Genomic DNA, 25,014 nt, shown 5'->3' on the forward strand with positions numbered 1-25,014 from the left:
ACTTCCTTACTGTTGGTCCCTCCCCCAAGGCAACGTAAGATGTGCAACGTGATAAGTGCAATTGGCAGTACAGAGAGGAGTGTGAACACGCTGTTTATTCCATCAACCATCTACATCCCATTGGTAGTTATTTGTGTTATTCTTGCCCATATTTATATACTGATACTCATACAGACACAAACATCAATTATAATAATAATAGTGCACTAAGACATCGCGGCCGCTGTGAGTACACTGCGAGTGCGCACGGCGACTCACAGGTCCCTGTGTGGCTGCTTGTAGCGGCAGATTGCTGCTGCGAGCAGGACACGGGGGGGGGGGGGACGACGACAGCTGTAGGTACACTATACACTATAGGGTCGGGTCTCTGGTGGATCTGCAGCTTAAAATACGCGGCAGATCCGTTACGTGTGACCCTACCCTGAAGAAGAATGTCTACAACAGTTTATAAAAAAAATAAACCTCTACTTACAACTAATGTCCTGCTCAGGCCCCTGGCTGCAATCCTCCTACTGTCAGAAAGCATGATGCCTGGGCCCGTAGTGACGTCAAGGCCTAAAGTGTCATACTGCTGCTCAGCCAATCAATGGCCGAGGTGGGACATCACTACGGGCAATGTTTGACTAAGCGGCAGTATAACACTCTGGGCCAAGACATCACTCCGGGCCCAAGCATCATGCTTTCTTAGCTGAAGAGGATTGCAGCCGGGGACCGGAGCAGGATACCAGAGGCACTGCAGGAGTGCTGGAGGGAAGTAGAGGTAGTTTCATCAGCAAATAGACATACCTTACCATCGAGACCTTCTGCAACATCACTGACAAAGATATTAAACAAAATTGGTCCCAGTACAGATCCCTGAAGTCCCCACTGGTGACAAGACCTTGCTCTGAATATTCTCCATTGACTACAACCCTCCGTTGTCTGTCACTCAGCCACTGCCTAATCCACTCAACAATATTGGAGTCCAAGCTCAATGACTGCAGTTTATTGATAAGTCTTCTATGTGGGACACTGTCAAAAGCCCTACTAAAATCTAGATATGCAATGTCTACTGCCCCTCCGCCATCTATTATTTTAGTCACCCAATCAAAAAAAATCTTCCGTGACGACTCCTGTAACCAGTGATTGGTTAAAGAAATCTGTTAACGGCTTTGCTATTACACAACTGAGCTCTTTTAATAACTGGGTGTATCCCTTCAGGCTCCTGTGACTTATTTGTCTTAACTTTGGACAGCTGACTTAGAACCTCTTCCTCTGTAAAGACACATGCATTATAAGATTTATTAGTCTTTATCCCTGAGGCCCTTTTTCTTCATTTTCTTCTGTAAAAACTGAACAGAAGTATTCATTGAGGCAGTCCGCTAGTCCTTTATCATCTTCTACATACCTTCCTTTTTGTTTTTACTTTAGTTATTCCTTGTTTTAATTTCCTTTTTCCATTTATATATGGTATACAGATCCTGTGTACAGCTGGTATCTACTTCTGTATGGGCACTGTATGGGTAAATACCAGTCTGTATACAGTGGTTTTATTTAGTAACAGTACAGTACAGTGCATTAATCAGTCACTGTGTATAGTGTGCTCCTGATTTGTCGGTATAATTTGGCCTTTGTATTATTTGTATACTCGTATTATTGATATTTTTATTTTGTGTATAGTGTTTGTTTGTATTTGTTCCGTGTATACTGTTATTATTAGTAATACTGGTCCCAGTACTCCGGATTGGGCGAGTAACCGTATGATGGTAAAATGTATTGTGAGAATATTCCTCCTGGCATACTGGTATTATTGATAATATTGGTCCCAGTACTCTGGATTTGATCAGTAACATTATAATGGTAAAATGCATAGTGATAATATTCCTCTTTGTATACTGGTAGTATTGGTGATGAAATATTATCTTACCTATGTTATCGTTATATATTTATTTAAAGTGAAATAAGGGTGGAGCAGAGGTGAAGCTAGGGGTAAAGTCTTGTAAGGGACCCTTGCTTTATTTAGTCCAAGGGCCTGAGTGTTGCTAGTCCACTTAAAGGGATTCTCCACCATAAGGTGATTTTAGTATTTACCTGCCAGATAGTAATGGACATGCTTAGGAAGGATTGGTGCTAGTCTTGGAGTTAAATAGCTGTGTTGTGAGCCTACTATACCGCTGTGGCTTTCTTTTTGTGAAATGGCTATTTCCTATTTGATCCCTTGTTTGTAAGTGTGAGGTCACTTTTTTTCCCTCCCACACATCAGCCACCCTGCTCATTGAAGCACACCTTAGCTGCCTTCCATGCTGTAAACAATAGATCTGTGTTTTCTAACAAGGGTGCCTCCAGCTGTTGCAAAAATACAATTCCCAGCAGAACGATCTCCCTCCCACCCAACTGTTGCTCCATCCATTGAAGCAGACAGGCTTCTTTGAACACCTAACTAGTGATGTAATGTCTCAGATCACACAGCAACCAGGAAAAACACGAGAAAACACTCATTTTGTATGCTGTTAAAAATAAACACCAGAGCAAAAATCACATAAGAATTGCGAGACCACCATGAAGCACAGCAACAGACACTATAATATGAACTACACTAACTTTACAGCCCCTGTAGCACAATCATATAAAAAAAACATTATTACCCCTTTAATGATATAAAATAATGGCGAAACCAAAACAAAAAATTTTGTGGGACAAAAAAAAAAAAAAAAACACATCATTTTGTAATTTTAAGCAGCTTCCGTTTCCATGCAGTGCACTTTTTTGTAAAAATGACACATTTTCTTTATTCTGTAGGTCCATACGATTGAAATGATATCAAACTTATATAGGTTTGATTTTGTTTTACTCCTGTTAAAAAATTATAACTTGGCGCATGAAAATTAATTTATTTAAAATTGTCCTTGACCATTGACCGTGCGGTTTAATTAACATGATATTTTTATAGTTCGGACATTTACCCACAGTGATACCACATATGTTTATGTTTATTCTTGTTTACATTTTTTTTTTTATGAAAAGGGATTCAATCTTTTATTAAGGAAGGGGTTAATTCACATTTCTTGATTTTTTTTTCAATTTTTACACGATTTTTTTTAGTCCCCACAGGAGACTATTACATGCCATAGCATAGCACTGATCAGTGTTATCGGTGCTTGATTGCTCCAGGCAGCTGAGGCCTCCTGGAGTACCGTATCAGAGCACTGATTGTACAGCAAGGAAGCAGGTAAGGGCTCTCCCGCCATCCTTTCCGCTGAGCTGCCAGGATAGATTTTTTTCTATTTTAGTCGCCGCAATCAACTTGGATCAACTTTGAATGTCTAAGAGGTTAAAGGGGTATTCCGGGCAAAAACATCTTATCCCCTATCCAGTCCCAGCAGCGGGTCCCCCGCGATCTCCCTGCAGCATTCTATGCGGGGATGCGTCTCCTGTTTCGGAAACCTCCAGGTTTCCGGGACTGGGGACGTGATGTTGCGCCACACCCCCTCCATTCATTTCTATGGGAGGGATAGACATGAATGGAGGGGGCGTGGCATCACATCATGTCCCCAGTCACAGAAACCCTGAGGTTTCCAAAACTGGAGACGCAGCCCCGCATAGATGTCCCCGGTGATGTCTGGCATTAGACCACCCTGCTATGACACGGGGTCAGCTCGTTAGCCTGTGTCATAGCAGGGGAGTGGGCGCAGGGTGTACAGGTACACCCTGTGTCCTTGAGAGGTTAAAGTGGAATGGGGGGGGGGGGCAGCTTTTTATTCTCGAACCCAGGCCGAACAGTGAGAAAGTGGCTGGCAGCATGGAGGGAAGGACCGTAGCCTTTATAGTGCTCCCAGCTCTACAGCCAGACCCGTCCCCTGTGGTCAGGATAGCATTCGGCGCCAATGATCATCTGCAGGAGCTGGAGAGGTTAGTGCTGGGGCTGAGCACATGAGGCAGCTGGGCCTGGGCATTTTGTGCAGTGGATGTAAGTGTTACCTACCTACCTACCTGGCTATCTTCCTAGCTACCTACCTAGCAAGCAAACAACTGACCTAGCTAGCTAGCTAACCATCTAGTTAGCTAACACCCTACCTAGCTAGCTAGCTACCTGGCTACTTATCTATGTCACACTGTGTATCGTACTGTATTGCACATAATGTAAGTAAATAGAGTTGCCCTGTGACCCACAAATGGCCACATCCCAGCTGTCAGGTTGAGGCCACTTGTAGACCATTGAAATCCTTAGCACCAGGCTCGTATTGCTCTTAATCTGGCCCTGGCTGACAGTACTTGGACATAGGTGTTCTTGGCCTTTTTGTTCTGTTGATCACTGCAAGTCCTGGGAATGGGATGGCTGCAGATTATGCACTGATGTCGTATCCTTATAGCAAGAAATTCCCCTATAAAGCTATATGTTCACACTTTGTTCGGTGCATACATCAGCCCAATGCCCTGCGAAATGCAAAGTGGGTTCATTAACCTCTATTGGCCCAACAGATGCCAAGTACACTTTTTTGACTGTACATGGAAGTGCAGCCTGCTATGTCTACTGTGGTTGCACCAAATTTAAGGCCAAAATGCAATGTGAACATGTGTTTTTTAAATGGTCACTGCCTGCCCCCCGTTAGCTTTACTGTAACAGACGTTGGAGTTACTTAGTGAGAGGTGTGGGCACTATTTATTAGATGAAAAACAAAACCCAGTACAAGAGGTAAGTAAAGGATGGGTCCTGGAGGACTTTTTTGGCTGGCAGTGAGGCTTCTGTGGTGAGGGCTATAGGGGCATCTGCAGTTGGTACTATAGGGGACAAATGTGGCAGGTACTCTAGAAGTAGACATGGTTTTAGGAACCTCAGAGACTAACTCTCTGGAACTCTGCTACCAAATCAGGGTGATCCAAAAAGAGTCCTGTATACCATGATAATCCTAAAGGCACCAGGTATGATCATCCAGAGGTGAGTTTTCTATTGTCAATGGCCTAGCTACAAACTACTGTAATACTGACAACTGGTTTAGGAGTAGTAGTTGTAGTACAAGAAGTCTTGATGAACAATAACATTGTCTTAAAGATTCCAAGAGGTTCCATGTCTGCTTCCGGTCAGTCACAATGGTGAGCTGAGAGACCTGAGACAGTCTGGTTGCTAAGGAGACATCGTCTGGAAATCCCTAGCAACTAGTCTCACATGAATCAATCTATGAAGCTGGAACTGCATTGGAGTCAAACCATGTTGTTTCCATATCAAGGGGATTTGCCATATACAATGCATTCAAGAAGTTTTCAGACCCCTCCCCTTTTTTTTTTTTTTTACAATTTATTATGTTGTGGCCATGCGCTAAAGTGAAAATAAAAAAAAGTTCCCCCATCATTCAGCACTCAATAGTGCATAGTGACAGAGTGAAAAGAGAATGTAAAATATATTTGCTAATTTATTAAAAAGAAAACTAAAATATTGCATTGATATAAGTATTCAGACCCTTTACTCGGTACATAGTTGAAGCACCTTTGACAGAGATTGCAGCTTCCAGTTGTCTTGAGGATGAGGCCACAATATGTACACACCTGGATTTGGGGATTTTCTGTTATTCTTCTCTGCACATTCTCTGACACCTTTTATGGGGACCATCGGTGGAGGCACTTTTCAGGTCTCTTGAGGGATGTCATTTTGGGTTCAAGTCAGGGCTCTGGCTAGGCCACTCAAAGACTTTGGGGGAGATTCGTCAAAACTTGTGCAAAGGAAAAGTCGACCAGTTGCCCGTAGCAACCAATCAGATCACTACTTTCAACTTTGAAAAGGCCTATGAAAAATGAAAGAAGTGATCTGATGGGTTTCTATGGGCAACTGGTCAACTTTTTTCTTAGCACAGATCTTGATGAATCTACCACCCTGTCCCTAAACCACTTCTGAGTTGTCTTGGCTGTGTGCTTAGGGTCATTGGGGGAGATTTATCAAAACATGTACAGAAGAAAAGTGGACCAGTTGCCCATAGGAACTATTCCAATTACTTCTTTAATTTTCAAAAGGACCTCTGAAAAATGAAAAAAAAAATCTGGTTGCTATGGGAAAATGGTCCACTTTGTAAATTTTTCCATTCACTTTTTCCTTAACCCTAACCAGTCTCCCTGTCCCAGCCACTAAAAAAACATCCCCACAGCATGATGCTGCCACCACCATGCCTCACTGTAGGGATGGTATTGGGCAGGGGATGGGCAGTGCCTGGTTTCCTCCAGACATGACAGACATGTGGCCAAAAAGTTCAATACTGATTTCATCAGACCAGAGAATGTTGTTTTTCACAGTCCGACAGTCCTTTAGGTGCTGTTTTTCTTGTGTATTTATACTGAGGAGAGGCTTCTTTTTGACCAGTGCTGCAGTGATGGTTGGCCTTCTGGACATTACTGCGATCTGCACATAGGATCTTTGGGTCTTAGCAAGAGTGACCATTGGGTTCTTGGTCAAATCTCTTACCAAGGCCCTTCTCCTCCGATCACTTAGTTTGGGAGGGCGGCCAGCTCTAGAAAGAGTCCTGGATGTTCAGAATTATGGAGGTAACTGTGCTCTTGGGAACTTTCAGCGTAGCAGACATTTTCAGTCCTCTTCTCCAGACCCGTTCTGCCACACAATCCTGTCTTTGAGTTTACAGGCAGTTCTTTCCACCTTATGGCATGGTTTTTTGCTCTGGAATGCATTGTCAGCTATATATATATATATATATATATATATATATATATACATACATACATACATACATATACTGTAGACAGGCTATATCTTTACAAATCATGACAACTGAATTTACCACAAGTGACTCCAACTAAGGTGAAGAAACTTCTTAAAGATAATCATGAGAACTTAGAGCCCCCCAGTGCAAAATTTTAAGCGTCATAGCAAAGGGTATGAATACTTAAGCCCATGCAATTTGAATAAGTAAAACATTTTTTTTTTGAATTAAGTAACATTTTGTTAATCAGAGCCTGGGATCTTAGCATTCTGGAAATTGGTGGCGGAACCAGTTAATGGTTCTTCCACATTGACACTGATGACATGTGTTGACACATTCAGCTCATGAGGGAGAGAGAGAGAGGGAGAGAGAGAGAGGGAGAGAGAGAGAGGGAGAGAGAGAGAGGGAGAGAGAGAGAGGGAGAGAGAGAGAGAGGGAGAGAGAGAGGGGGAGAGAGAGGGAGAGAGAGAGGGAGAGAGAGGGGGGGGGGGAGAGAGAGAGAACTTTTGGGTGTAATACACAGCGACTCTACTGCTGCAGTGGGGTGTACAGCAACTCTAAGGTAACCCTGGAGGAGCGGCAGAGTTCCACAGCAGAGACTGGAGTATCTGTACATAGGACGACAATAAGCCGTACACTCCATAGAGTTGGGCTTTATGGCAGAGTGGCCAGAAGAAAGCCATTACTGTCAGCTAAAAACAAAAAGGCACGTTGTGAGTTTGTGAAAACACATGTGGGAGACTCCCAAAATGTATGGAGGAAGGTGCTCTGGTCTGATGAGACTAAAATTTAACTTTTCGGCCATCAAAGAAAAAGCTATGTCTGGAGCAAAACCAACACATCACATTACCCAAAAAACACCAAAAACACCAGTTTTTCAGCAGCCGGGACTGAGAAACTGGTCAGAGTTGAGGGAAAGATGGATGGTACTAAGTACAGGGATATTCTTGATAAAAACCTGTACCTGATGCATGATTTGAGGCTAGGACGGAGGTTCACCTTCCAGCAGGACAATGACCCCAAACACACTGCTAAAGAAACACTTGAGTGGTTTAAGGGGAAACATGTAAATGTGTCGGAATGGCCTAGTCAAAGCCCAGATCTCAATCCAATCGAAAATCTGTGGTCAGACTTAAAGATCGCTGTTCACAAGCACAAACCGTCCAACGTGAAGGAGCTGGAGCAGTTCTGCGGAAGAATGGGCAAAAATCTGAGTGATAAAATGTGGCGGCTCATAGAGACTTATCCAAAGAGACTTGGAGCTGTGATTGCTGCTAAAGATGGCTCTACAAAGTATTGACTTTAGGGGGGTGAATAGTTATGCAGTAATTATTTTGTCCTATTTGTTGTTTGCTTCACAATAAATAAATTAAAAAAACATCTTCGGTGTTGTGGGTATGTTCTGTAAATTAAATGACCATGTTAATTCCAGGTTGTGAGGCACCAAAATACGGAAAAAAGTCAAGGGGAGTGAATACTTTTTAAAGTCAATGAAAATTAACTACTACAGAAATAAGGGGACATCCATGATGAGCATTATTTACATTAACTAATATAAGCAAAGCTATCTCTATAGGACTGACAAGATAAGTCAAGACTACTGGGTGATCAGCAAGTTTTCCTTAGTCTTACCAGTTAATATTAAAGGGGTACTCCGGTGAAAACCTTTTTTCTTTTAAATCAACTGGTGGCAGAAAGTTAAACATATTTGTAAATTACTTCTATTAAAAAATCTTCATCCTTCCAGTACTTATTAGCTGCTGAATGCTACAGAGGAAATTCCTTTCTTTTTGGAACACTGATGACATCACGAGCACAGTGCTCTCTGCTGACATCTCTGTCCATTTTAGCAACCATGCATAGCAGATGTATGCTAAGGGCAGCATGGTGGCTCAGTGGTTAGCACTGCTGCCTTGCAGTGCTGGGGACTTGGGTTCAAATCCCACTAAGGACAACAATAAATAAAGTGTTATTATTATTATGTCAGCAGAGAGAACTGTACTCGCGATGTCAGCAGAGAGCTCTGTGTTCCAAAAAGAAAAGAATTTCCTCTGTAGCATTCAGCAGCTAATAAGTACAGGAAGGATTAAGATTTTTTAATAGAAGTAATTTACAAATCTGTTTAACTTTCTGCCACCAGTTAATTTAAAAGAAAAAAGGTTTTCACCGGAGTACCCCTTTAAGGGCTCTCTGTTTATACACGACAGGGGGTATTTATCAAAGGATTTATGTGGGTTTTTTTTCACGTAACTTTGGCGCAATACTTTGGCACAGTGTCTTTTTGCGCCAAAGTTTGGCGCATCTTCTCCACTGTCATTTTTACAACTTTCTCAAAATCACACGGTCCTGTGTGTGATTTCAACTTTAGTCAGTAATTCATCATTTGCGCCAATCGATCTTTGGCGCAATTTCGGCGCAAATCCTGTTTTTTGGGCGCAAGTCCCCGCCAAGAAATTTTGCACATGGAAAACACACTTAGTAATGTCAGAAAATATAAAGGCGTCAAAATACATCAAAAAATGTTTTGGATGAAAGCAGCGACGCCTCCAGGGCTGCTCAATACTATCCTGCGACATAGTTGTCTCTGAGGAACCTTCACCCTCCGTTGGGCCAGCATTGGACATGGCCGCACAGGGTCAGGAAAGGTAAAGCACTAAAGCAGTGGTCTCCAACCTGCGGACCTCCAGATGTTGCAAAACTACAACTCCCAGCATGCCCGGACAGCCAACGGCTGTCCGGGCATGCTGTGAATTGTAGTTTTGCAACATCTGGAGGTCTGCAGGTTGAAGACCACTACACTAAAGTAAAAAAAAAAAAAAAATACCCAAGTTGAAAATAAAATCCATTTCACATGGTGGCTATAAACCCCACAAAAGAAAATAACTCATGTCGCTTACTGATATACTGCAGGAGGGACTCGCTTGCTGATATACTGCAGGAGGGACTCCGAAATGGCTGCACAAGGGGTAAAATACGCGTCCTCTGTGGGGGTAAGTTCTGTGTAAAAGGCGCTGGGAACGGCTGATTTCAACATTTGAGCCAAAATTACTAACAACTTGCACCAAATGATAAATTTGGTGCATGGCCACGAAAACCAAAGTGAAAAAAAAGGGTAAAAAGAAACGGTCAACAGGCAAAATTGATAAATACCCCCCAACATATCTAAATATCCTTGTAATTTTTGTTTTTCCCAACCGGAGGATCCCTGGGTACTCTGGTGGGCATGGCTGACTCATAAGAACCAGTCATTGAAAAAGTGTAAATGTCAGTCTTACAAAGGAAGCCTCTTTCACCTCGTGGTGATTTATTTTGGTAAAAATATGGTCAATCCAATTGACGTAACTTTACATCGCTGTCAATGTCATTCACACTAAAGTTATTTCCAATGAGAAGTTTTCCCTGTCTATTACTGGTAGTCTTCCATCCGAGTGAAGACATTTGTCCAAAGATGGTGAACATTATGGTTGATCAGTCATCCAATGTCACCTTAATATCTCCCAATTCTACCATCAGCTGAGCCTAATTTTTTTTTTGAATGGACAGAGAAAAAAAAATAATCACCTCTAGCAAAAGCTTACCTCCCATGGCAAAATGATCCTTCTGTCATTAAAAGGGGTGGCAGAAAGTTAAACAGATTTTTAAATTACTTCTATTTAAAAATCTTAATCCTTCCAGTACCTATCAGCTGCTGTATTCTCCAGCAGGGCCGCCGTCAGGGGGGTACAGCCAGTACCCCAGTGAAGGACCCAGGCTTTGTGGGGGCCTGAGCCCTGGCTTCACCCCCCTGGCCCTGGCCGGGCGCTCAGCTATCTCAAGCCTGAGGAGGGGCCTGCCACTGCTAGCATTTTCTTTAAAATTGTGGACCCTTTAAATTTAGCACAGAGGCAGAGAAGAGAAGGATGCTCCTCCTTCCCTCACGCTCCCCTGCCGTGCAGCCGTATTGGTCGAACAGGTTTGTGCTTTATTACCTGCTCCCCCACAGAACTTGACACCCGCACCTCTGAGAAGATGAAAACTTCCCCTTGCCCCAGCTAGTGCCACCACTAGTGGCCAGTTTGGGGGTCAGTGAGAGGTAAATGCCCACTATTTCAATGGTTTCCAAGCAGGGTGCCCCCAGCTGCTGCAAAATTAGAACTCCCAGCATGCCTTTGGCTGTGTGGGCATTCTGGTTGTTTTGCAACAGCGGGAGACACCCTGCTTGGGAAACACTATCTTTCTGTCCATCTATCTATCTCATATCTATCTCCTATCTCTCTATCTATCTCATATCTATCTATCTCTCTATCTCATACTGTATCTATCTATCATCTATCTAGTTCATATCTATCTATCTCTCTATCTCATATCTATCTATCTATCTCATATCTATCTATATATAATCTATCTATCTCATATCTATCATCTATCTATCTATCTCATATCTATCTATCTATCTCCCAAGAATGTTTCCCAAGAATAGAATGAACAGAAAAGGTGGTGGAGTCTGTCTGTATGTAAGAAGTGGTATGAAAGTCAGTGTGAACGATGCCATAGTGTGTGATGATTCTGAGGATGTGGAATCATTGTGGGTAGAATTACAAAAGGAGGGAAATTCTGAAAAAATAGTATTTGGTGTAATCTACAGACCCCCTAATATCACTGAAGAGATAGAAGGTCGGCTGTATAAACAAATAGAGAGGGCCGCCCGGGCAGGTACAGTGGTAATAATGGGAGATTTTAACTATCCAGATATAGATTGGGGCCGGGGGTTGGCTAAAACTACAATGGGGCGACAATTCCTAAATTTATTGCAGGATAATTTTCTGGGCCAGTTTGTGGAGGACCCAACAAGAAGTGATGCCTTGTTGGATCTGATCATTTCCAACAACGCAGAGCTGGTTGGTAATGTAACTGTGCGGGAAAACCTTGGTAATAGCGACCACAATATAGTTACTTTTGACTTAAAATGTAGAAAACAAAGACAGACGGGGAAGGCAAAAACATATAACTTTAAAAAGGCAAATTTCCCTGGGCTGAGAGCTGCACTACAGGACATAGACTGGGGGGAGGTGTTCTCAAATACTGATACAGAAGGTAAATGGGACATCTTTAAATCAACTCTAAATAACTATACAGCTAAATATATACCAAAGGGGAACAAATATAAACGATTAAAACTAAATCCTACATGGCTGAGAAATGATGTTAAAAGAGCAATAAACAACAAAAAAATAGCCTTCAAAAAATACAAATCTGATGGGTCAGCTATAACATTTAAACAGTACAAGGAGCTTAATAAAATCTGTAAAAATGTAATAAAAACAGCAAAAATTCAAAATGAGAGACAGGTGGCCAAAGAAAGCAAAACTAATCCTAAATATTTTTTTAGATATATAAATGCAAAAAAACCAAGGACAGAGCATGTAGGACCCCTTAATAATGATAATGGGGAGGTTGTCACATGCGATAAAGAGAAGGCGGAGCTACTGAATGGGTTCTTTAGTTCTGTATACACTATGGAAGAAGGAGCTGACATTGGCCAGGTCAGTGCTGGTAACACATCATGTACAGGTCAGTGCTGGTAACACATCATGTAATGTACTGAACTGGCTTAATGTAGAGATGGTACAAGGTAAGTTAAGTGATATAAATGTAAGCAAATCTCCAGGGCCAGATGGATTGCACCCAAGAGTTCTTAGAGAGGTAAGTTCACACCCCTACCCCTTAATTCCCTGGTTGAACTTGATGGACATATGTCTTTTTTCGACCGTACTAACTATGTAACTATGTAACTATGTAAATATCTGTACCCCTGTTCATGATATTTAGAGATTCTCTGGTGTCTGGTATTGTGCTAAGGGACTGGCGCAAGGCGAATGTGGTGCCAATCTTCAAAAAGGGCTCTAGGTCTTCCCCAGGAAACTATAGACCGGTAAGTTTAACGTGCATTGTGGGTAAATTGTTTGAAGGACTTATAAGGGATTACATACAGGAATACATAGGGGATAATTGTATTATAAGTGATAGCCAGCATGGGTTTACTAAGGATAGAAGTTGTCAAACCAATCTAATTTGCTTTTATGAAGAGGTGAGTAGAAGCCTTGACAGAGGAATGGCTGTGGATATAGTGTTTCTGGATTTTGCTAAAGCGTTTGATACTGTCCCTCACAGACGTCTGACAGGTAAGTTAAGGTCTTTGGGTTTGGAAATTTTAGTTTTTAACTGGATTGAACACTGGCTCATGGATCGTACCCAGAGAGTGGTGGTCAACGATTCGTACTCTGATTGGTCCCCGGTTATTAGTGGTGTACCCCAAGGTTCAGTACTGGGACCGCTGTTGTTTAATTTATTTATCAATGATATAGAGGATGGTATTAACAGCTCTGTTTCTATCTTTGCAGATGACACCAAGCTTTGTAGCACGGTACAGTCTATAGAGGATGTGCATAAGTTACAAGATGACTTGGATAGACTAAGTGTCTGGGCATCCACTTGGCAAATGAGGTTCAATGTGGATAAATGTAAAGTTATGCATCTGGGTACTAATAACCTGCATGCATCGTATGCCTTAGGGGGGATTAAACTGGCAGAGTCACTGGTAGAGAAGGATCTGGGTGTACTTGTAGATCCCAGACTACAGAATAGCATGCAATGTCAGGCTGCTGCTTCCAAAGCCGGCAGGATATTTTCATGTATCAAAAGAGGCATGGACTCAAGGGACAGGGACATAATACTCCCCCTTTATAAAGCATTGGTACGGCCTCACCTGGAATATGCTGTTCAGTTTTGGGCACCTGTCCATAAAAGGGACACTGCGGAGTTGGAAAGGGTGCAGAGACGCGCGACTAAACTAATATGGGGCATGGAACATCTTAGCTATGAGGAGCGATTAAAGGAGTTACAATTATTTAGTCTTGAGAAGAGACGTTTAAGGGGGGATATGATAAACGTATATAAGTATATTAATGGCCCATACAAAAAATATGGAGAAAAACTGTTCCAGGTTAAACCCCCCCAAAGGACGAGGGGGCACTCCCTCCGTCTGGAGAAGAAAAAGTTTAGTCTCAAGGGGCGACACGCCTTCTTTACCGTGAGGACTGTGAATTTATGGAACGGTCTACCTCAGGAACTGGTCACAGCAGGAACAATTAACAGCTTTAAAACAGGATTAGATACATTCATGGAACAAAATAACATTAATGCTTATGAAGAAATATAAAATCCCATCCCTTCCCCAATATCGCGCCACACCCCTACCCCTTAATTCCCTGGTTGAACTTGATGGATATATGTCTTTTTTCGACCGTACTAACTATGTAACTATCTCATATCTATCTATCTCATATCTATCTATCATCTATCTATATGTCCTTCTATCTATCTCATATATCCATCCTATATCGACATGCGGACTGACAGGTCGGGCACCTGTGCACTGCCAGCTGCTATTTTGTTTCTTTAATTTACCTTTAGCCTACTTAGATGTTGGGCCAGGCCACAAAGAGGGCCTGCCACTAGCTCCTAACCCCAAGTGTATCCCCCTTCCCATCGTGCCCCTACTTATTTAGAAGCGACAACGGTCTGCAGGCCCTTTAAACTCATCACAGCGGCTGCCAGGGATAGCCACTACCTACTGGGGGCAATACCTTCCTTGGGCATTACCTACTTGGAGAAACTACCTACTGGGGGGGGGGCACTATCTATTGGGGGCATTACCTACCTGGGGGGCACTACCTACTAGGGACATTACCTACAACCTATCTGGGGACATTACCTACTACTTACTGGGGGCATCGCCTACAACCTACCTACCTGGGGGCATTACCTACTGCCTACATACAGGGGGGGGGGGGCAATACCTTCCTGGGGGCATTATCTACCTGGGGGAACTACCTACTGGAGGACTATCTACTGGGGGCATTATCTACTACCTACTGGAGGCACTTTCTACTGGGGGGGATTATCTACTACCTACTGGGGGCATTGCCTACAACCTACCTACAGGGGGCATAACCTACTATCAACCTGGGGGCATTAACTTACCTACTGGCCACCAAGGGGGCAATATTTGGGGAACTGAGTGTAGGAAACAGGTGAGGAATGTGCTGAAATAGTGTGGAGACTAATATGTCTGGCAGATTCTGTGGAGATGAGTAATGATTGGAAGAAGACTTCATGGCGGTTTGAGCGAAACAGAGAAGAAAAGGAAAGAGATCGACTCCATGAAGACACCTACTGTGAGTCAGTAGATGTAACTGCACTGTAATCACTTTCACAGTCTGTCGAGCCTTGTGTACTGATATTATTGGTAATATTGCTCAGTATACAGGATTTGGTCAGTAACAGTATGATGGTAATATGTATGGTAATAATATCCCTTCTTGTGTACTGACATTATTGGTAATATTGGTTAGTATACAGGCTTTGGTCAGTAACAGTATGATGGTAATATGTTTTGGGGTATTTCCTTCTTTCTCATTAAACTGGAGGGCTCTTGTTTTTCTTGTCCTGTGTTTTAAAATATTTTTTCATAGACGATGGGTAAGATAGCGGGCAGGCTCTGGGAGTGGACTCGGGGGTGGGCCACAGGAGGGAAGGGGGTGCGACAGCCTTGTGATCCAGAGGAAGTTGAGTAGTTATTTTCAGTCGGACCACAGTGCTCTCTGCTGCCACCTCTGTCTGTGTCAGTAACTGTGCAGAGCAGAAGCAATTCCCCATAGCAAATCTCTCCAGCTCCGGACAGTTCCTGACATGGACAGAGGTGTCTGCAGAGAGCACTGTGGTCAGACAGAATAGAACTACACAACTTCCTCTGCAGTATACAGCAGCTGATAATTTACAAATCTGTTTAACTTTCTGGCACCAGTTGATTTGAAAACATACCTCTGTCTGAGTAGAAGCAAATCCCCATAGCAAACCTCTGCTGCTCTGGACAGTTCCTTTAAAGGGGTACTCTGCTGCTCAGCGTTAGGAACAAACTGTTCCGAACCCTGGAGTCGGCGCTGGGAGCTCGAGATGTCATAGCCCCGCCCCTCATGACGTCACACCCCGTCCCCTCAATGCAAGTCTATGGCAGGAGGAGTGAAAGCTGTAACGCCCCCTCCCATAGACTATGCTATCACGAGCTTCCGATGCCGGCTCCAGCATTCAGAACAGTTTGTTCCAAACGCTGAGCATTGGAGTACCCCTTTAAGTGTAAGAAAGGGCCACCATGCCCCCCTAGGAGAGCTGAAGATGGCTCAACAGCCCTCCTATAGAGATATATGGAGGGGGTGTAGTGGCTACCTCTTTGGGCGGGGTCGTGTCATGCCACTCCAGGGGAGAGCTTATCCCCTATACTGCGATTAGGAGATAAGTTTTCTGGCATTTATGAATTTATTGTTACCATGAAAATGGACTACATTATGAATATACAGGTTCTATTAATCACCATTCGGATCCATCATATGGAAGCCATTACACCAAAATGAACAATGTCCAAAGCTGGTCATAGATATGATGTAAATGCCAGCGCGGAAAGGTCTTGTCCACTCATTCCAGCAAAACCACACGAGAGAGCACCCCCCTTTTTTTCTTTCTGACTGTCATTCAAGACACCTCATATAGGTCTGTGGTAGACGGTGTGATGCAAAAGGCAGATGGAATTACCCTAGGGGCAGATGGATTAACCTCTTAAATTTGTGATGCCAGGGCGTGGTTTATCCTCGATACCACCCAAAAGGTATACTGCTAAATCCTGGGCTAGGCACGGGGGAATAATGACTCCGACGGCAAGTTACGGTAGTTTAATGAGGGTAGACAGATGGTAGAAGTCTATACAGTTCAGCCAGGGCCCACAGAGGTGACCAGTGACTCAGAGACCTTAAGGGCTTGCTGGGACTTGTAGTAGATGGGGACAATTTAATGCAGGCCCCGCTGACTTGACAAATGGTGACTGTGACTGCCTTGACTTTACTGATGACTGACAATACTGAGACTGTGGTTGTAGACTGGACTTGAGGCCTCCTATGACTCTGGACACTCTCTAGGACTCGACTTGACCTAAGCAAAGACTTGTAAGGAAAGAGAGAGAGCTAGCTCCACACAGGGCTTATATGGGGAGCCCATAGGTCATCCCTGGGATCACCTTGTCACTGGTACCTCTTGGGTAACAATCACATGACAAGTCACATGGTAAAGTCTTAAAGTGACAACGCTTTCTGAACACATCACATGGTATAATACATTAGAAACATTTTTCGGGGGGGGGGGGGGGGGGGCAGATGCAAGGGTGCCCAGGGGACACTGTAGGGAGGCTGCCTGACAGGGCAGCAAGGGTACGGGGCAACACCTCCCGTACTGGGCCACCACAAACTCCCCCTCTTGAATACAGCCGTCCTCAGCGCCCAGTCCTGGAGGGCGGACAACTAACAGTGGCCACTGAGGTCTAGTAACAGTTCCAGGGCATATTGGTATAAAATGTCCTTCACAGGTCTGGATAATTAATAACAACAGGGGATGAGTCCATGTAGCACTTTAGAAATGTCCATGCATGCTCCTTTGGGAAATAAATTGGTAGACACACGAGATTCATAACACTCTAGACACTGAAACACATTAATTGCGGATTGGGCGGCTGGAGGCTATTTACCTTAGCTACTGGGGCCCTTTGGTACTAAAACACTCTTCCCCAGAACTCTATACATATTTTATACAACACACCATTGTTACCTCTATATACAGCATATCTGTCACTCTACGTTCTTTACTTAAGTTGCAGGGGAACCCTCTGGCCAGGAGAGCACCTCTAGGAAAAATGTTAGATACATATAAACAGTTCGACAATATGGACTGGTAATGGAAATGTTAGATACAGTCCTAACTAAGCATTTTGACTAGGTTATATACACATTATATAGACTGATTAAATTAATTGGACTATGTGTGATACTGTTTTTACTCCCTATACCTAGCGGGAAGCTGTCCTTGAGTAGACCTTTGGGATCTACGCAACACCACCTCGGGGGAATCTGGAACTCTTGTGTCTTCTGGAGCTCTTGGAACTTCCGAGGCTGCAGCTAGTTCATTCTCAGCGAACTCAGGAGCTGGTATTAGTTCAGGACTGGTAGGACCCAGAGTCGCTGGCATCTGCACTGAAGAGGCTTGAGACAGAGTGGGTTCTCTAGAGACTGGTGTATAGACCGGAGCCAATGGTGACAAGACTGGGACTGGTGTAGAGACTAGAGTAGGTTGAACCAGCCCCGATGCTGGTGAGACACAGAAGATCGCAGGCTGGGATGGAGAAAACATGGGGAAATCCATGGATGGGTGGATTCCCTCGCCTGGAACATACTCTCTCGCAGGTCTGACAGCTGGAGGAGGTGGTGCTGGGAGAACTGGTAGATCTTCTTGATTCGGTTTCGGTGAACAACTTGCGGCTTGTACCCAGGCTTTTGTACTTCGTATACATCAGATTCCGAATAGGGTACGGCCGTCACCGTGTACGGTTCTGTCTCCCAGATAGAGTCTAACTTGTGGCTCCTTGGAACCTTCTGCAGCCAGACTTTATCGCCCAATTGAAGTGGTTTGGCAGAAGCATGACGGTTATAATCCTCCTGTTGTCTCTGCTGGGCCTCTCCCATCTTCTTGCTGACAATTTCTTTGGCCTCTTGGATTCTTCTTTGGTGGCCAGAGACCCACTCCAGGGAGACTTGCGGAGAGTTGTTGAACGGGGCTTAGAGCCCAAATGTTCGGTCTTTAGGCAGCTGCCCATGTCGCCCCCATCATCAAGTAGAAAGGGGTGTACCCTGTAGAACAGTGGACTGTGTTATTATAGATCTCCAATAGTTCGGGCAGCAGTCGGGGCCACTCTTCTTGTCTTGACACAGAAGCTGCTCGCAACATGTGGATAAAGACTTGATTGATGCGCTCACAGAGCCTGTTCCCCTAGGGGTGTCAAGCAGTAGTCTGGAGTTTCTTGCAGGCATGGAATTGACACAGCTCTTGGAACAGTTGGGCCTCAAAAGCCATTCCACGGTCCGATAGGACAGACTCTGGACACTCAAGGGTTTGCACCCAATTGGAGTAGAACATCTGGGCCACTGCCATGGCTCTGAGATCTTTGACGGAGACAACGACAACCCATTTCGAGTAGTGATCCACCACGGTGAGAGCATCAGTGTACCCAGACTGGGTAAGAGACAACTTGACATGGTCTACCATGATCAACTGGTTAGGCCTTTCACTCTGGATGGAATGGAGGGGTGCTCTTGCGTCCTTGCTCAAGTTCTTGGTGACGTTACAGACAGTACATTCACTGCACCATTTCTCAATGTCGCTCTGCATTCCGATTCAATAGAATCTTCGCCTGACAGTAGCTTCAGTCTTGTGGACTCCAAAGTGTCCCGACTGATCATGGTATGCGTTGAGGACCATCGCTGCATCTCTTCGGGGAACCAGAATCTGATGAAGTCGATCACCAGAGACCAGATCCAAAGAATTTAGGTACAACAGTCCTTTGTGCACAAACAGTAGTTTCCTCTGTCGCCACAGACGTTTCAGCTCGTAGTCACTCTGGGCCCGGCATAGACAGGTTAGTACCTTTTTTGCCAGAAGGTAGTCCAACAGATCCCCCATGACTCGACTTTCGTCCTGAAGAGTCTTCCAGGTGTATAGGTCTTCTTTAACCTTTTTGGACCTGGGTTCACTGTCCATGAGGGCTGTCACAACATTCTGGTTCACGAACCGTTGGTAGCATGGGGGCATCTCCATGTCTTCCCACATGTCTTCAACAGAGGGTTCTTCACCGGGGGTCATCCTAGACAGTATGTCGGCATTGATATTCGACTTGCCGCTTCTGTACTTGATGGTGAAACTGTAATTGGCTCATCTTGAAGCCCAACGCTGCTCGATTGCACCCAACTTGGCAGTGTTCAGGTGGGCCAACGGGTTATTATCTGTGCAGACAGTAAATGGCATGGCAGCTAAATAGTCTTTGAACTTTTCAGTCACGGCCCACACCAGGGCGAGGAGTTCCAACTTGAATGAGCTGTAATTTGCATCATTATTTTCTGCTCCTCGCAGGTTACGACTAGCATAGGCAATTACTCGCTCTTGCCCTTCCTGGACTTGGGACAGGACGGCTCCCAGACCTTCAAAACTGGCATCAGTATACAGCCGGAACGGCTGACTGTAGTGTGGATACGCCAAGATGAGTGGTTCTGTCAGCAGATGTTTGAGAGCTCGGAACACCGTCTCTTGCTCTTCGGCCCATTCAACAGGTAGTCTTCCATTGTATTTCTCCTTCTCCGTACCCCGAAAGAGAGCTGTGAGGGGTTCTGCAATCTGGGCGAAGTGGCGAATGAAACGGCGGTAGTAGCTGGCAAACCCCCCGGAAGCTCCTGACATCTTTCAAACTGCACGGGGTTGGCCAGTTCTTGACAACGTCCACCTTTTCAGGATTAGGCTGGACTCCCTCTGCGCTGGCTGACAACATGACCCAAGTAGTGGACCTGAGGTTTGAGCAAGTGACACTTTGATGGTTTGATCTTCAGCCCATGCTTGATCAGGACTTGGAAGATGTCTTACAGGTGGCTAAGGTGTTCCTGGTAGGACTTGGAATATACCATGATATCGTCCAGGTACAAAAGGACACTTTGAAAATTCTGATGGCCCAGGCACCTTTCCATCAGACGCTGGAACATAGCAGGGGCATTGCGCAGCACAAACTTTTAAACTCGAACAGTCCCATGGGTGTCACGAAGATTGTCTTCTCTCGATCCTCCACTGCCATGGTCACTTTCCAATATCCACTGGTTACGTTCAGGGTGGAGAAGTAATCAGCTGACCCGAGGGTGGTGAGTGACTCCTTGATCCTTGGCAATGGATAAGCGTCTTTGTGTTTGACATTGTTCAATTTCCTGTAGTCGACACAGAAGCGGATGTTCTGTCCTTTTTCTTGACTAGGACAAGTGGCACCGCCCAGGGACTCTGACTTTCCTAGATTACGTCTGCCTCTTTCATGTCGGCCAGCATCTTCTTGACAGTCTGATACATGCCAGGCACGACCAGACGGTGTCGTTTCTCGATAGGTGAGCTGTCACCTGTGAGGATTCGGTGCTGAATCATTGAAGTCTGTCTGAAGTCTGTGGGGTGCTTGCTGAAAGCCTCATGGTACCTCTTGACAACATTGATGATTCCATTGACTTGGTCCCTTGGGGTAGTGTCGTCTCCAACCTGGAGTTGCGCCCACCAGGACTCTGGAGGGCTCACACTGGATCCTTCGGCCACTTGAGCTGCACACTGTCGGGCCACCAGACGTTCTGCCACAATGTCTTTCAACTCTAGGAGGTACAGCTGGGCTAGAGTTACAGGAGTGTATTCAGGCAGGACAGTAGCAGAATCAGAGAGGTTTACTAATCGCACCGGGACACTCCAGTTGGTGACAGTGACAAGGCCTCTCGCAGCTCGAACAAGAGGATGATCTTCCAATTGCATAAGTTCCAGGAGAGCTTGATAGTCCTTATTCTTGACTCCGGGACGTGCACGACACCAGATGATAGTCTCCGTGTTGGGTTGGAAGGTCACCGACCTGATGTCTTGAACTTGTACTCTGCAGATTTCCCCTTGCTTGTTGGCAAACTTCTGCTCCGCCTGTAGGACTTCCAAGTGGTGCTGAGCAGCCCGCTGGCCTGAAGGGGACAGATGGGGAAGAGAGGCTTGCAAGGCATCTAACACTTCAGTGAAACAATTTTTCATAATGTTCATCCCCAATATAAGCTCAGCAAACCCCTTATCTGTCACATTAGTTATAGTAACTCCCTGCCCGCTAAGTACATGCTCTCCCAACTGAATGGTTGGCTCCCAGTATCCATGTCTGGGGACTGGTTGCCCATTACCAGCAACTACTCGGAAGTTAAAGGGGTACTCCGGTGGAAAACTTTTTTTTTTTTTTTTTTTTTTAAATCAACTGGTGCCAGAAAGTTAAACAGATTTGTAAATTACTTCTATAAAAAAAAATCTTAATCCTTCCAGTACTTATTAGCTGCTGAATACTACAGAGGAAATTCTTTTCTTTTTTGAACAAAGATCTCTGCTAAATCACAAGCACAGTGATATCACTCTCTGCTGTGATATCTGTCCATTTTAAGAACAGTCCAGAGTAGGAGAAAATCCCCATAGCAAACATATGCTGCTCTGGACAGTTCCTAAAATGGACAGAGATGTCAGCAGCGAGCACTGTATTCGTGATGTCAGCAGAGAGCTCTGTGTTCCAAAAAGAAAATAATTTCCTCTGTAGTATTCAGCAGCTAATAAGTACTGGAAGGATTAAACATTTTTTAGCAGAAGTAATTTACAAATCTGCTTAACTTTCTGGCACCAGTTGATTTAAAAAGAAAAAAAAGTTTTCTACCGGAGTACCCCTTTAACCCCTTAAGGACTCAGGGTTTTTCCGTTTTTGCACTTTCGTTTTTTCCTCCTTACCTTTTAAAAATCATAACCCTTTCAATTTTCCACCTAAAAATCCATATTATGGCTTATTTTTTGCGTCGCCAATTCTACTTTGCAGTGACATTAGTCATTTTACCCAAAAATGCAAGGCGAAACGGGAAAAAAAATCATTGTGCGACAAAATCGGAAAAAAAACGCCATTTTGTAACTTTTGGGGGCTTCCGTTTCTACTCGGTGCATAATTCCGTAAAAATGACACCTTATCATTATTCTGTAGGTCCATACGGTTAAAATGATACCCTACTTATATAGGTTTGATTTTGTCGCACTTCTGGAAAAAATCATAACTACATGCAGGAACATTTATACGTTTAAAAATGTCATCTTCTGACCCCTATAACTTTTTTATTTTTCCACGTACGGGGCGGTATGAGGACTCATTTTTTGCGCCGTGATCTGAAGTTTTTAAACTTTTATTAGGGAAGGGGTTAAATGACCTTTATTAACACTTTTTTTTTACATTTTTTTTGCAGTGTTATAGGTCCCATAGGGACCTATAACACTGCACACACTGATCTCCTATGCTGATCACTGGCGTGTATTAACACGCCTGTGATCAGCATTATCGGCGCTTGACTGCTCCTGCCTGGATCTCAGGCACGGAGCAGTCATTCGTCGATCGGACACCGAGGAGGCAGGTAAGGGCCCTCCCGGTGTCCGATCAGCTGTTCGGAACTCCGCGATTTCACCGCGGCGGTCCCGAACAGCCCGACTGAGCAGCCGGGATACTTTCAGTTTCACTTTAGAAGCGGCGGTCAGCTTTGACCGCCGCTTCTAAAGGGTTAATACCGCACATCGCCGCGATCGGCGATGTGTGGTATTAGCCGCAGGTCCCGGCCGTTGATGAGCGCCGGGACCAAAGCGATATGATGCAGGATCGCGGCGCGATCCCGCTTCATATCGCGGGAGCCGGCGCAGGACGTAAATATACGTCCTGCGTCGTTAAGGGGTTAACGACGCAGGACGTATATTTACATCCTCCGCCGGCTCCCGCGATATGCCACGGGGTCACGCGGTGTCCCAGCGTCATACCGGGTCGGTCCCGGCGGCCGGGACCCGTGGCTAATACAGGACATCACCGATCACGGTGATGCCCTGCATTAACCCTTCAGACGCGGCGATCAAAGCTGACTGCCGCGTCTGAAGTGAAAGTGAAAGTATCCCGGCTGTTCAGTCGGGCTGTTCGGGACCACCACGGTGAAATCACAGCTTACAGGACACCGGGAGGGCCCTTACCTGCCTCCTCGGTGTCGATCGACGAATGACTGCTCCGTGCCTGAGATCCAGGCAGGAGCAGTCAAGCGCCGATAATGCTGATCACAGGCGCGTTAATACACGCCTGTGATCAGGATGAGAGATCAGTGTGTGCAGTGTTATAGGTCCCTATGGGAGCTATAACACTGCAAAAAAAAGTGTTAATAAAGGTCATTTAACCCCTTCCTTAATAAAAGTTTGAATCAACCCCCTTTTCCCATTAAAAAAATAAAACAGTGTAAATAAAAAATAAAATAAACATATGTGGTATCGCCGCGTGCATAAATGGCCGAACTATAAAAATATATCATTAGTTAAACCGCACGGTCAATGGCGTACGCGCAAAAAAATTCCAAAGTCCAAAAAAGCGTATTTTGGTCACTTTTTATACCATTAAAAAATGAATAAAAAGAGATCAAAAAGTTCGATCAAAACAAAAATCATACCGATAAAAACTTCAGATCACGGCGCAAATTAGTCCTCATACCGCCCTAGTAGTTATGTAGTTATGATTTTTTCCAGAAGTACGACAAAATCTAACCTATATATGTAGGGTATCATTTTAACCACAGAATAATGATAAGGTTTCATTTTTACCGAAATATGCACTGTGTAGAAATGGAAGCCCCCAAAAGTTACAAAATGAGTTTTTTTCTTCGATTTTGTCGCACAATGATTTTTTTTGTCCATTTCGCCGTGAATATTTGGGTAAAATGACTAAAGTCACTGCAAAGTAGAATTGGTGACGCAAAAAATAAGCCATAATATGGATTTTTAGGTGGAAAATTGAAAGGGTTATGATTTTTAAAAGGTAAGGAGGAAAAAACGAAAGTGCAAAAACTGAAAAACCCTGAGTCCTTAAGGGGTTAAGATAATCAGGCTCACACAATAAACTAGCATCCCAATGCTGATAGAAAACACTTTTAGGTATAGTAGACACTTGTGACACTGTATCTATCAATGCCTCCAACAGTACACCTTCTACAATAACTTTTACATAGGGGCAGGAGGTGACATAAAGTGAGAGTCCTGACTTAGGTCGTTTGAGGATTGGAACTGATGACTGTTTTAATGAAGGCAGGTCCGCGACCTCAGGGGAAATCCATTTTAATCCCAGCACTGCATTTTCCAATGTCGTGACTTATTACAGTAAGTGCAATAGGATCTTTGAGTCCCTGAGGGTCTATTGGACAGTGGATTGTGGTAATTGAAATTGCAGGAGCAGGGGCAGGTTTTCTAGGAAGGGGTGGTTCATGGTCAGGTGGAGCGGCCCGGGTGGCAAGCTCCTTCATAGCCTTAGACAGTTGTTCAATGTCCTGCCTAACACTCTGGAGATCTGAGGCTGCGGAGACTGGCAAAGTAGATTACACTGGGGCGGGGGCCGGTGACGGTGGTGGTATAGGTCTGGCTACTGCCCCTAGTGGCTCTTGAATGGGTGTAAGGGGTGTGCAAACTTCCTCTAACTCAGTCCTGGACTCAATCACTTGGATAGCCAGTCTTTTGAAAGCGGGGAATGACATATTAGGGTTTTGTCCCACTTATTATGAGCCCCATCAATAAATATGTCCATTAACACCTTGTTGCCCTGCCCAGGAGTTAAACCATCTAATTT

The 25,014-nt window shown here is 44.4% G+C and overlaps 1 protein-coding gene across 4 annotated transcripts in view; it reads right to left on the bottom strand.

Moving 5' to 3' along the window:
* LOC130291408 (sprouty-related, EVH1 domain-containing protein 2-like) overlaps nucleotides 1-25,014 on the bottom strand; it is a 61,043-nt gene that overhangs the window by 28,564 nt on the left and 7,465 nt on the right. Inside the window, exon 1 of one of the 4 annotated variants that reach the window (XM_056540120.1) lies at nucleotides 5,521-5,674. The exons of the other annotated variants lie outside the window; for them this stretch is intronic. The gene's annotated coding sequence lies outside the window, so the exon portion shown is untranslated. Of the gene's footprint in view, nucleotides 1-5,520; nucleotides 5,675-25,014 lie in introns of those variants that run through there. 4 annotated transcript variants of the gene reach the window in all.

Source organism: Hyla sarda, chromosome 9, assembly GCF_029499605.1.
Source record: "Hyla sarda isolate aHylSar1 chromosome 9, aHylSar1.hap1, whole genome shotgun sequence".
Taxonomy (NCBI): domain Eukaryota; kingdom Metazoa; phylum Chordata; class Amphibia; order Anura; family Hylidae; genus Hyla; species Hyla sarda.